At 35.3% G+C, this 11083-nt stretch overlaps 1 long non-coding RNA gene across 1 annotated transcript; it reads left to right on the plus strand.

Annotated features, from left to right (window-relative positions):
• Positions 1 to 4298: 4298 nt before the first annotated feature.
• LOC146867888 (uncharacterized) lies at positions 4299 to 9745 on the plus strand. Its single transcript, XR_014966160.1, has 4 exons — positions 4299 to 4779; positions 5044 to 5153; positions 5435 to 5544; positions 7463 to 9745. It is a non-coding gene; the product is annotated as an uncharacterized LOC146867888 (long non-coding RNA).
• The last annotated feature ends 1338 nt before the right edge of the window (positions 9746 to 11083 follow it).

Raw genomic sequence — 11083 nt, forward strand, 5'->3', positions numbered from 1 at the left:
CATCATATTTTGTTTTACTTTGTTGTCTTTTTTTTTTTTTAATCCTTACAAAATCCCAGACAAGGTTATCTAGATTTTGAATTTGTTCCCCCATAGGACTTTTCAGTTAGTCATATTTTCTTATTGTAGTGCAATATTAGTGTCCTGCTTGTGAGCATGTACATGACCTCTAATCATTGTATCTGCGGAAAATGTTTAAAATTCTTGCTGCCCACAACTAAATGGTTTGTATGAGTTATAATCATTCAGCAGCTTTGGTTCATGTGTAATGTAACCCCAAAAAACCCTGTGAGAGGTTAGTCTGTCTGTTCGCGTGCACAAACTGGGTGCTCTAGCCTAGCAGCTAAATGAGACCGAATGGATTCGTTCATAGGAAATGGCCATTTTGTCCAGAGGAGGCTGTCTGGACTGGCAAACATTCCAGAGGAAAGAAGCCTGATGTTAATAGGAAAAAAAAAGTAAACTCTACTTTAAGAATTGTTACGTGCACAATTTAGATAATACACCGAGACTGAACTGCTGCTTAACTATCATAGACCTAGGAGACCCTAAGAACACCACAGAAGGTGCTTTGGTATAGGTATATAAATAGGGCTGTGTACTTGAAAGCATCACTTGTGTTGGCTGGACTGGGAGATGAGATCCATTCTATTCCCTGTTATGGCCTAACAGCAAAAGCTCTCCTTGAAGACCTTAAACATAGCTACAGCTCATGTATTTCCCCAGTTTGTTGGAAGTTTAGTGAAAGTGGGCTGCAAATGCCTTTTTTGGGGGGGAATAAATCTTCTTTAAACGTTTCCCTTTAATTGGAACCCTGTGGTTTCACTAACATGTGTGAGCAGCTACTCCTGACTATTTGTTTCTATTCTTTCTAATCTTACTTATTCTATGCCAATTAAATATCACACTAGTAATGTTTCTTTAAAATTCTTGGTGGAACAGATAAGGTGCATTTCTTAAACCTACATTTCAATCTTCTAAAAATTGTGTTCTATGAAAAGAATATAACCAGCCAACAACTATAAGGTAAAGGTCGATATAAATAAAATGGACACTGAATCACCTGAGAAGGAATGGAAACCCTGTTGTCATAAACCTAATTTTCGAATGCCCTGTTATTGGCCAGACTGAGCCCTGGCAAGTTAGATGTAATCGGCACCCAAACGGTGGCATGAGTATGCAGATGAAAACTAAGTAACTTAATTGCTAGTTTGATCACCCAGGACCAACCAAGCTCCTTGATGTTCAGCATAAACTATTAGCGAACCCACAAGGGACCAGTTTTGGAAGTAGCTGGATTGAGATCACAGAAGAAATGTCACCAAAGTATGAGAGGTGGTGTTTAGCTCTGAACAAAACATGCAGCATCTGAGTAGATCAGGTTCCGAGTTAAAGGTTCAGATGTACATTGCTGCAGACAGGACTGTGGCGCGTGAAAGAGTAGAGCATAAGTAGGGGCCAGAGGAAGACTTACCAACCATATACTATGTGGGACTCCAAAAGAACTGGGGAAGTACTGTAGGCTCATAAAAAGTGATCGGTGAAGTTACCCAGCCTAACAGTTATTTCAGAGTATTTTATAAAGTATAATCATGCAGTGTATGCATAAACAAAGATATGTAGAGCATTGTGTTAAAAGAGAAGAGGAAATGCAAGGGGATAGGAGAAATCAGAAAAGGGATGGAACAAAATCATTACAATACAATGTTTTTGCTGGATAAGTAAGAAATCAAGGCATATAGAAAGGAATTGAGCAATGCTGTGGCGTACATTTACATACACTATCGGTGGAGCAATCGCTGCTCATTGATTCTTTGCAAGGTTTATGGTGGTTTCATTTTTTTGAGGCAAGGGTGCAGTTAACCCAAATGGTATATGGAGCAGTACTCCAAAGAGATTGTTGGAGAGAAAGATTGTCTGCTCCTCATAAAAGTTCACCATTCTTTCCAAACCTGAAAAGCATTAGAAATAAATTCAGTAGGTAGCTGTCATTTTTTTAGGGATGGAAGGGTTATTCGGTCAGGTCAAAGTTAAGCCAAACAGAAAGTGGGATTAGTTGTAGTGTTAGCTCAAAGTTCAAGACTTTTGTCCAAAGTATCTGTAAAACCGGACAACTGAACAACATATTGCCAAATCAGAATTACAGCATAATTGACAGCCCCGAAGGTTCCTCTTATGTCGTGTTTGTGGAGTGCAGTACCATTTCTTTGTAAGAAGTAGGTGAATGAAATTCTGTTTGAACTAAAGATGGTGTAATTTTATTTTTAAAGAAGGAAGCCTAGATCAAGGGCAGGGGAATATCAATACAATTCCGATTCCCATTTTAATTGTGTGAGTAATGTTATTGTTCGAGGCATATGGGCTGCAGATCACACACTAGTGCATAGATCGCCATCTGGTGGTGGGCCCGGATGATTACACTTTGTTGTTGTCCTGGAAGAGTCTTTGTATGGTAGATGATGACTCCTCTGGAGCATAGTGCGCATCGACTCCATCTTCAGATTGTTTTTTTCCGCCATCTGGCTCGGATGTGTATGTTGCTCCTGCTCGGTTTCGTCACCGATCTCTTTTCGACGCGCATTCCCTGATCCCTACCGTCTGTATTGTTTTCGATCGAGACTCCCTTCTACACGCGTCTCGAACAACCTGCACTTTTCGATTCCAGTGCTTGTCGAGGGCCGTCGGGGGATGTATGACGTTACAACGCATGCTATTACAACGCATACCTTTACAACGCATTTTTTACAACGCAAGTACTGCTACAACGCATTACTTTACAACGAATACTCTTACAACGCAAAACCTATTAAAATACTGAAAAGTGCTGTTACAACGAAATCTATTACAACGCATACCATTACAACGCGATTTTTTTTTTTTTTTTTTTAAATTAAAAGTACAATAAAATCTGGCACGGGATGCAGGGAAATTAGGGGTTTTAGGGTGGGGAAGTGTATTAAAATGTGGAGAACAACTGAGCGTAAATCTACTGAAACGCATTACCAAATTAATACCCGAGTATTAAAATTAATACTCGAGTACTAAAATTAATACTCAAAATCCCCCCAAAAAATCCGTTTTCACACATTTCAAAGTTTTACAAAAAGAACGATAGATTTAACAACAGTACATACACATTTTTATCATGATTACATCGGAAAGTAAGTAAACAGAGTAAAACAGAAGACACATACACATAGGCGCCATTTTAACCATCTCACTTGTAAAACTTGTCCTACCACAGTTTCTATGTAAACAATACCAAAAGACATGTTCCAAAATGGATGCCAAAACGGAGCAAATGAATGAAAACAATATTTTTTAAAAAGCATTTTTAAATTATCATTTTCCACAGTAAAACAAAGCATTTAAAAAAACACAACCAACGCAGTTTTAAAAAAAATTAATAGTGACACAGAGTAAAACTTATAAATACAAGGAAGACACCATTTTGCACTCAGTTGATTATCAACTAGCAGAGAGACCAGACGTGAAAAGCTGACCCTCTGTCACCTCCACTGCGACCTCCTCGGAGAGAGCACGGAATTCATTCGTAAAAGCATTACAATAGAGCAACTACTAGTAAGTCATTATAATATTTTTAAACGTTGGTTTTGAGGAAAATATATTTTCTTAACCCAAAAAAAATTTAAATAAATTTCTTAATAATAACTTTTAAAATGTACTGTTTCTAATTTATTATCACTAAAAATATACACCAACTTAAAACAAGTATTTTATTTTCCAAAAACAGAAACTCGGAATATATTGAGATTCAACAATAGGTGTACCTAATTGAGCATCACCACCACGTTAACGACTGACATATAAAATTGTGAAGGTAAATGTAATTTATTTCTAATGGTTTTAATTGTAAAACATATTTTTAAAAATTACCTAAAGTGATGTATGGCAATGGTGTTTTGTTTTTAAACCTCAATCTCACTACATCATAAACGAAAAAATAGCATGATGCAGGAGTAACAATTACTAATAAGACTTCAGTTGGGTACTACATCAGAAAAAGCGATTCATATTACTAGGGCAACTATTTCTATTCAAAGACCTAGAATATTCTGCATTATAGTAATTTAGTGATAGTATCGGATTAACCTTTTTTTTTTTTGTGAAAAATGCATTAAATGTGTAATATGTTCTCTTTCACCAATTGTTACTCATACTCCTTTGTCATATATCAAATTGTTTAAAAATTGTATTTTTTTAACACCCAACGTTGGCTAAGGAACATTAATTTATGCAACTTTTTTTTTTCCCCAGAGTACATCTGTACCAAAAAAAAACTTTAACCTGCTGCAAGCATTAGCTTAAAGGCACGAAAACAAGTTACCTTTTCAGTATTATTTTTACTATACATTTTTAAACCTTCCTTTTGCAATTATTACTCCTCTAACGTACCAAATTAGTAAAATAATGGATAGTTTAGAGTAACAATATACTATTTCTTCTCCAGGAAGGTGCAACATTAGGGAGATTTTTTTAGTGTAGGGGTACATATCTCTATTTCAACTACAGGAAGGTGCATTGGTTAGTACAGTGTCATGTAGTATTAGTTATATTGTATGTCATTATTAATTTAAATATACTCAGATTTTACATTTCAAACCAACGTTAATTTTTTTTTTATCCTCTTTTTTGTCAAAAGACAACAATTTGATTCCTTACAGAAAGATTCTTTCCACCACACACGTTAAATCTAGAACCAACAGACCAAATCATCCTCCGAAGCCTCATCCAGAAAAGCAAGTTCTACAAAACAAGGTATTGATTTTCATGATGGTTTCTTAACCTTCAATATATTAGACTAGCTATCTCATTGCTAATGTTGAAAAAAAAAACAATTTAATTATGGTTACATTTGCAGAATTCAGAATTTTATTTTATGACTAAAGGATGGTGTAGCATTAGGGAAAGTGTTCTCTACTGCAACTTATAACAAATATACAATTTTACACAAATTATTGTAAAATCGCATTTCTCAACATCGTTCAGTTTTCTCATTCTTTTCTTTTTTCACTTTTCCAGACATTTATTTTTCCATTCGAAATCCAATCACCTCATAAGTGTCTACTGCTGCCTACACGCCATTCCCAATTAAGAAGAGTCAGCAAGAAAAGCAAATTCGAAAGAAAAAGGTAATTTTATCCAACATTCTAAGGTGCACCAGTTGTAAAAATGTACCATGCTGTAGGGGTAACAATTACTATTGTAACTCCAGGAAGGTGCATCAGTAGGGAAAGTGTCGGATGGTGTAGGGGTAACAATTTACTATTCTAACTCCAGGAAGGTGCAGCATTAGGGAAAGTGTTCTCTACTGCAACTTATAACAAATATACAATTTTACACAAATTATTGTAAAATCGCATTTCTCGACATCGTTCAGTTTTCTCATTCTTTTCTTTTTTCACTTTTCCAGACATTTATTTTTCCATTCGAAATCCAATCACCTCATAAGTGTCTACTGCTGCCTACACGCCATTCCCAATTAAGAAGAGTCCGCAAGAAAAGCAAATTCGAAAGAAAAAGGTAATTTTATCCAACATTCTAAGGTGCACCAGTTGTAAAAATGTACCATGCTGTAGGGGTAACAATTACTATTCTAACTCCAGGAAGGTGCATCAGTAGGGAAAGTGTTGGATGGTGTAGGGGTGCAATTTACTATTCTAACTCCAGGAAGGTGCAGCAGTAGGGAAAGTGTTGGATGGTGTTGGGGTTCAATTTACTATTCTAACTCCAGGAAGGTGCATCAGTAGGGAAAGTGTTGGATGGTGTAGGGGTGCAATTTACTATTCTAACTCCTGGAAGGTGCATCAGTAGGGAAAGTGTTGGATGGTGTTGGGGTTCAATTTACTATTCTAACTCCAGGAAGGTGCAGCAGTAGGGAAAGTGTTGGATGGTGTTGGGGTTCAATTTACTATTCTAACTCCAGGAAGGTGCAGCAGTAGGGAAAGTGTTGGATGGTGTAGGGGTGCAATTTACTATTCTAACTCCAGGAAGGTGCATCAGTAGGGAAAGTGTTGGATGGTGTAGGGGTGCAATTTACTATTCTAACTCCAGGAAGGTGCAGCAGTAGGGAAAGTGTTGGATGGTGTAGGGGTGCAATTTACTATTCTAACTCCAGGAAGGTGCATCAGTAGGGAAAGTGTTGGATGATGTAGGGGTGCAATTTACTATTCTAACTCCAGGAAGGTGCATCAGTAGGGAAAGTGTCAGATGGTGTAGGGGTAACAATTTACTATTCTAACTCCAGGAAGGTGCAGCAGTAGGGAAAGTGTTGGAGGGTGTAGGGGTGCAATTTACTATTCTAACTCCAGGAAGGTGCATCAGTAGGGAAAGTGTTGGATGGTGTAGGGGTGCAATTTACTATTCTAACTCCAGGAAGGTGCAGCAGTAGGGAAAGTGTTGGATGGTGTAGGGGTGCAATTTACTATTCTAACTCCAGGAAGGTGCATCAGTAGGGAATGTGTTTGATGGTGTTGGGGTTCAATTTACTATTCTAACTCCAGGAAGGTGCATCAGTAGGGAAAGTGTCGGATGGTGTAGGGGTAACAATTTACTATTCTAACTCCAGGAAGGTGCAGCAGTAGGGAAAGTGTTGGATGGTGTAGGGGTGCAATTTACTATTCTAACTCCAGGAAGGTGCATCAGTAGGGAAAGTGTTGGATGGTGTAGGGGTGCAATTTACTATTCTAACTCCAGGAAGGTGCAGCAGTAGGGAATGTGTTTGATGGTGTAGGGGTAACAATTTACTATTCTAACTCCAGGAAGGTGCAGCAGTAGGGAAAGTGTTGGATGGTGTAGGGGTGCAATTTACTATTCTAACTCCAGGAAGGTGCATCAGTAGGGAAAGTGTTGGATGGTGTAGGGGTGCAATTTACTATTCTAACTCCAGGAAGGTGCAGCAGTAGGGAAAGTGTTGGATGGTGTAGGGGTGCAATTTACTATTCTAACTCCAGGAAGGTGCAGCAGTAGGGAAAGTGTTGGATGGTGTAGGGGTGCAATTTACTATTCTAACTCCAGGAAGGTGCAGCAGTAGGGAAAGTGTTGGATGATGTAGGGGTGCAATTTACTATTCTAACTCCAGGAAGGTGCAGCAGTAGGGAAAGTGTTTGATGGTGTTGGGGTGCAATTTACTATTCTAACTCCAGGAAGGTGCAGCAGTAGGGAAAGTGTTGGATGGTGTAGGGGTGCAATTTACTATTCTAACTCCAGGAAGGTGCATCAGTAGGGAATGTGTTTGATGGTGTTGGGGTTCAATTTACTATTCTAACTCCAGGAAGGTGCAGCAGTAGGGAAAGTGTTGGATGGTGTAGGGGTGCAATTTACTATTCTAACTCCAGGAAGGTGCATCAGTAGGGAATGTGTTGGATGGTGTAAATGTTATGTTTTAGGTAATTCATAAATTTATTCAGGCTAATTTTTTTGTCTTTTCTCCTCTTTTCAGATAATGTCTAGCCTGGGAGCTGCCAACTTTATTAAATCCAGGAAGGGCAAAAATGTGTTAAACCATGGTGGATACATATATAGTAAGGAAAGAATAAGTTTAACTAGAAATCATTGGAGGTGTGTGCAATACTACACTACCCATTGCAGTGGCAGAGCGGTTACTGTTGATAATTTGGTTGTGAAAACCTCAGAACATAACCACTCTGCCTCTGCAATGGATGTAGAAATTAGAGAAACAATAAACGAGATGAAAGCTATTGCAAGCACCTCCAATGATTCCACAGGATCAATTTTAAGAGGTTGCACAGCATGTCCCCAGTCATGTTGCTAGTAACATGCCTATAATACCTAATTTGAGAAGAATTATTCAGAGACAAAAGCAGGCAAGTAACATTCAATTATCTACACCACATACTTTCTCTGACATTAGAATTCCTCATGATCTTTCTATTTCTTTTTCTGATGAACCTTTCCTTCTGCATGACAACGAAAACCCTCAAACGTATTCTAATTTTTAGTACCCCACGTAACCTTGCTAAGTTAGAAAGTAGTGAAATTTGGATGATGGATGGGACGTTTAAAAGTACACCCCATCCTTTCACTCAAATTTACACTATACATGCTAAAATTAACAATAGTGTAATTCCCTTAGTTTATAGTTTGCTACCTGATAAGACTTCTGCAACATACACTGAACTTTTATCAGTGATTAAAAGTAAAACATCTTCAAGTCCTCGAAAAATAATTATTGATTTTGAATTGAGCATGATCAATGTGATCACTAAAACGTACACGGATACCCAAATTCAGGGATGTTTTTTCCATTTTTCGCAGGCATTTTGGCGTAAATTACAGAAAACATCCCTAGTTGCAGAATATTCTCGGGATAGCAAACTACAATTTGAACTAAAAAAATTAACTGCACTTTGTTTTGTTCCTCCCGATAGTGTGGACGAGTACTACACTGCAATTATAGAATCTGTTTATTATACGAGTAACGAAGAAAAATTGGCACCCATTCTAAATTATTTTGAGGACACATGGATTGGACACCTAAGCAGATCGGGTCGCAGGAGGAAGCCACGATTCCATGTGGAGTGGTGGAACTGCTACACGAGTTGTTTAGAGGGAGAAGCAAAAACAAACAATGCCATTGAGGGATGGCATAACTCCTTCAACCATACAATTGGTAAACCACATCCTAACTTCTACTCATTTTTGGAAACTTTGAAGAAGGAGCAAAGTTTCCAAGAAATGAGAATAGCACAAACACTCGCAGGTAGTCTAAACCCACGAGTAACAGTCAAAACAAGGGAAATGTCTGAGAGACTATTGGCAATTCTACAACAATTTTCGTTGTGTGTGGCTATAGACTACCTGGAAAATCTTTCTAACATTCTTTCTTTTTAAAATAATGTAATTACTTACTTTCCTGCTTTGCTTTAAATTTTACTAATTTTCAAATTACAATTGGCATACCAAGGTATTTTCTAAATTTTTTTTAAAACAAACAAGTCGGGTTCTTTTTTTTTTAAAACAAATCTTCATTTCAAGCAAAAACTACCAATGTCTACAAATTTACTGTCCCATAGTATTTGAACTATTGTTCGACATCGGAACTCCATTAATTAAATTACCGAAAAAATCAAATTTAATTACCTTCAAAACAAATCTCCAAAAATGAAACGTATGTAAAATCTACAATTCAAACCATATTCCGAAATGCACTTTGCAGCTTAATCATCATTTTTATAACAATCGTTATTTTTCAAAATTAGAAAGTACGCAACTTTTTTGCAGTTAGAAATGAAGATCGACATTACTTTTGTTACTTCCTAAATAAACAAATCAACTTTCTGAACAGTAACTTTTAATTTTTTAACAGTTACATACTTTTTTAAACTAAATAAATAACTTTTAGCGACCCGACATAGGCATACATTAATGACATTAATGTGGACATGTTTAAAAACAATTAAGTAATCAATTAGTTTTCCCGCAACCTCCCCTTATTCTTTCCTCCCTATATATGTATCCCTTTTAAAGGTTTATTCTACAATTACAAATGAAAATATTTCCTACCTGGCCGCAGATCAGCTTCCTGCTGCTTCCTCCTCCGATGCTCTGCAAAATGGCGTATTACGTCGACGCTCACGTCATTACGTCATCGCGTGCATCTAAATTTAAAGCGGACTACTTTATTTTACTAACCTGTAAATAAATGTTTATAAATGTTAATAAAATATTTATTTTTTGTTTCAAAAATGTTACTTACATTGCAAAATTCATTAAAAATATGGTTTATTTTTTCATGATTTTTCAATAAATAAAAAATGTGAAAACAAATTGTTTGCTGTCATTATTTTTTAAATAGTTATTTTAACTTCAAAATTATAACTAATTAAATGTTAATTCACTAAATATGTTCCTTACCTCGACTCTATTGTCTTTTCCTTTCAAAACTTTCTCTTTCTTCACTTTCTGATCCTTCTTTTCTTGTTCCGCGGGTTGTATATTCTGATGCTGCCAAAATAAATAAAGGACAAAGACGCTCATAGACTTCAATGGGAAAGCGTGGGAATTTATTTAAAAAAGTAAGTAATTATTTTTTTATTTTTTTTTAAACTATTATTGTTTTTAAAATGCATTTTTTATTACTCTTTTAATATTTCAAATATTATTATATTTTTAATTATTTTTAATAAATTTATCTAATTTTTATAATAAATAATCCAAAAGTACTCTTCCTTTTTTTAAAAACAATGTTCTCTATTTTTTGAACTTATAAATCCTCTAGTATTTACATATCTGATTTCTTAAATTTTTGATAGATACTGTAGTATTAATATTTTTAAAAAGTACTCACAAACTTTAAATAAATTAAATTTAAAATATGCTGTTTCTTAATTTGAAAAAACCAATGAACTAAATTAATTTAATAAATACACTTTAATATTTTAAAAATACTCAACTATTCAAATTAATTTACTCACTCTTATTTTTTGGAAAAAATATATTAAATACTCTTTCAATTTAGAATAATTCTCAATTATTTATTTAACTTTAAAAATACTCACTATTCACTGTAATATGTATAAAATTAAATATAAAAACAATCATTCCATTTTCAGAAATACTCAAGTATTAATTTAACTATCCAACAAAACATTCCTAGTAGACAAAATACTCAAGTATTAAGTATCAAGAATTAATATTAAAATACTCAAGTATTAATTTAACTATCCAACAAAACATTTCTACTAGACAAAATACTCAAGTATTAATATTTTGATAAACTACTCACTTTTTTTCAAATACAATTTTTTTTATAAAAAATAATTATACGATATATATTTATTTTAATTAAAATACCAACATTACAAAATGCGTTGTAATAGTATATGCGTTGTAAAAGTACTTACCATATAACATCTTGCGTTGTAAATGCATGCGTTGTAAATGCATGCGTTGTAAAGGCATTTTTAAATAATGCGTTGTAAAGGTATATGCGTTGTAAAAGTACTTACCATATAATAGCATGCGTTGTAAAAGCATGCGTTGTAAAAAATGCGTTGTAATAGCATAGCGTTGTAAAAGTTGCGTTGTAAAGGTGGTTCCC

The sequence above is a fragment of the Triturus cristatus genome, chromosome 1_2 (genome assembly GCF_964204655.1).
Source record: "Triturus cristatus chromosome 1_2, aTriCri1.1, whole genome shotgun sequence".
NCBI classification, from domain to species: domain Eukaryota; kingdom Metazoa; phylum Chordata; class Amphibia; order Caudata; family Salamandridae; genus Triturus; species Triturus cristatus.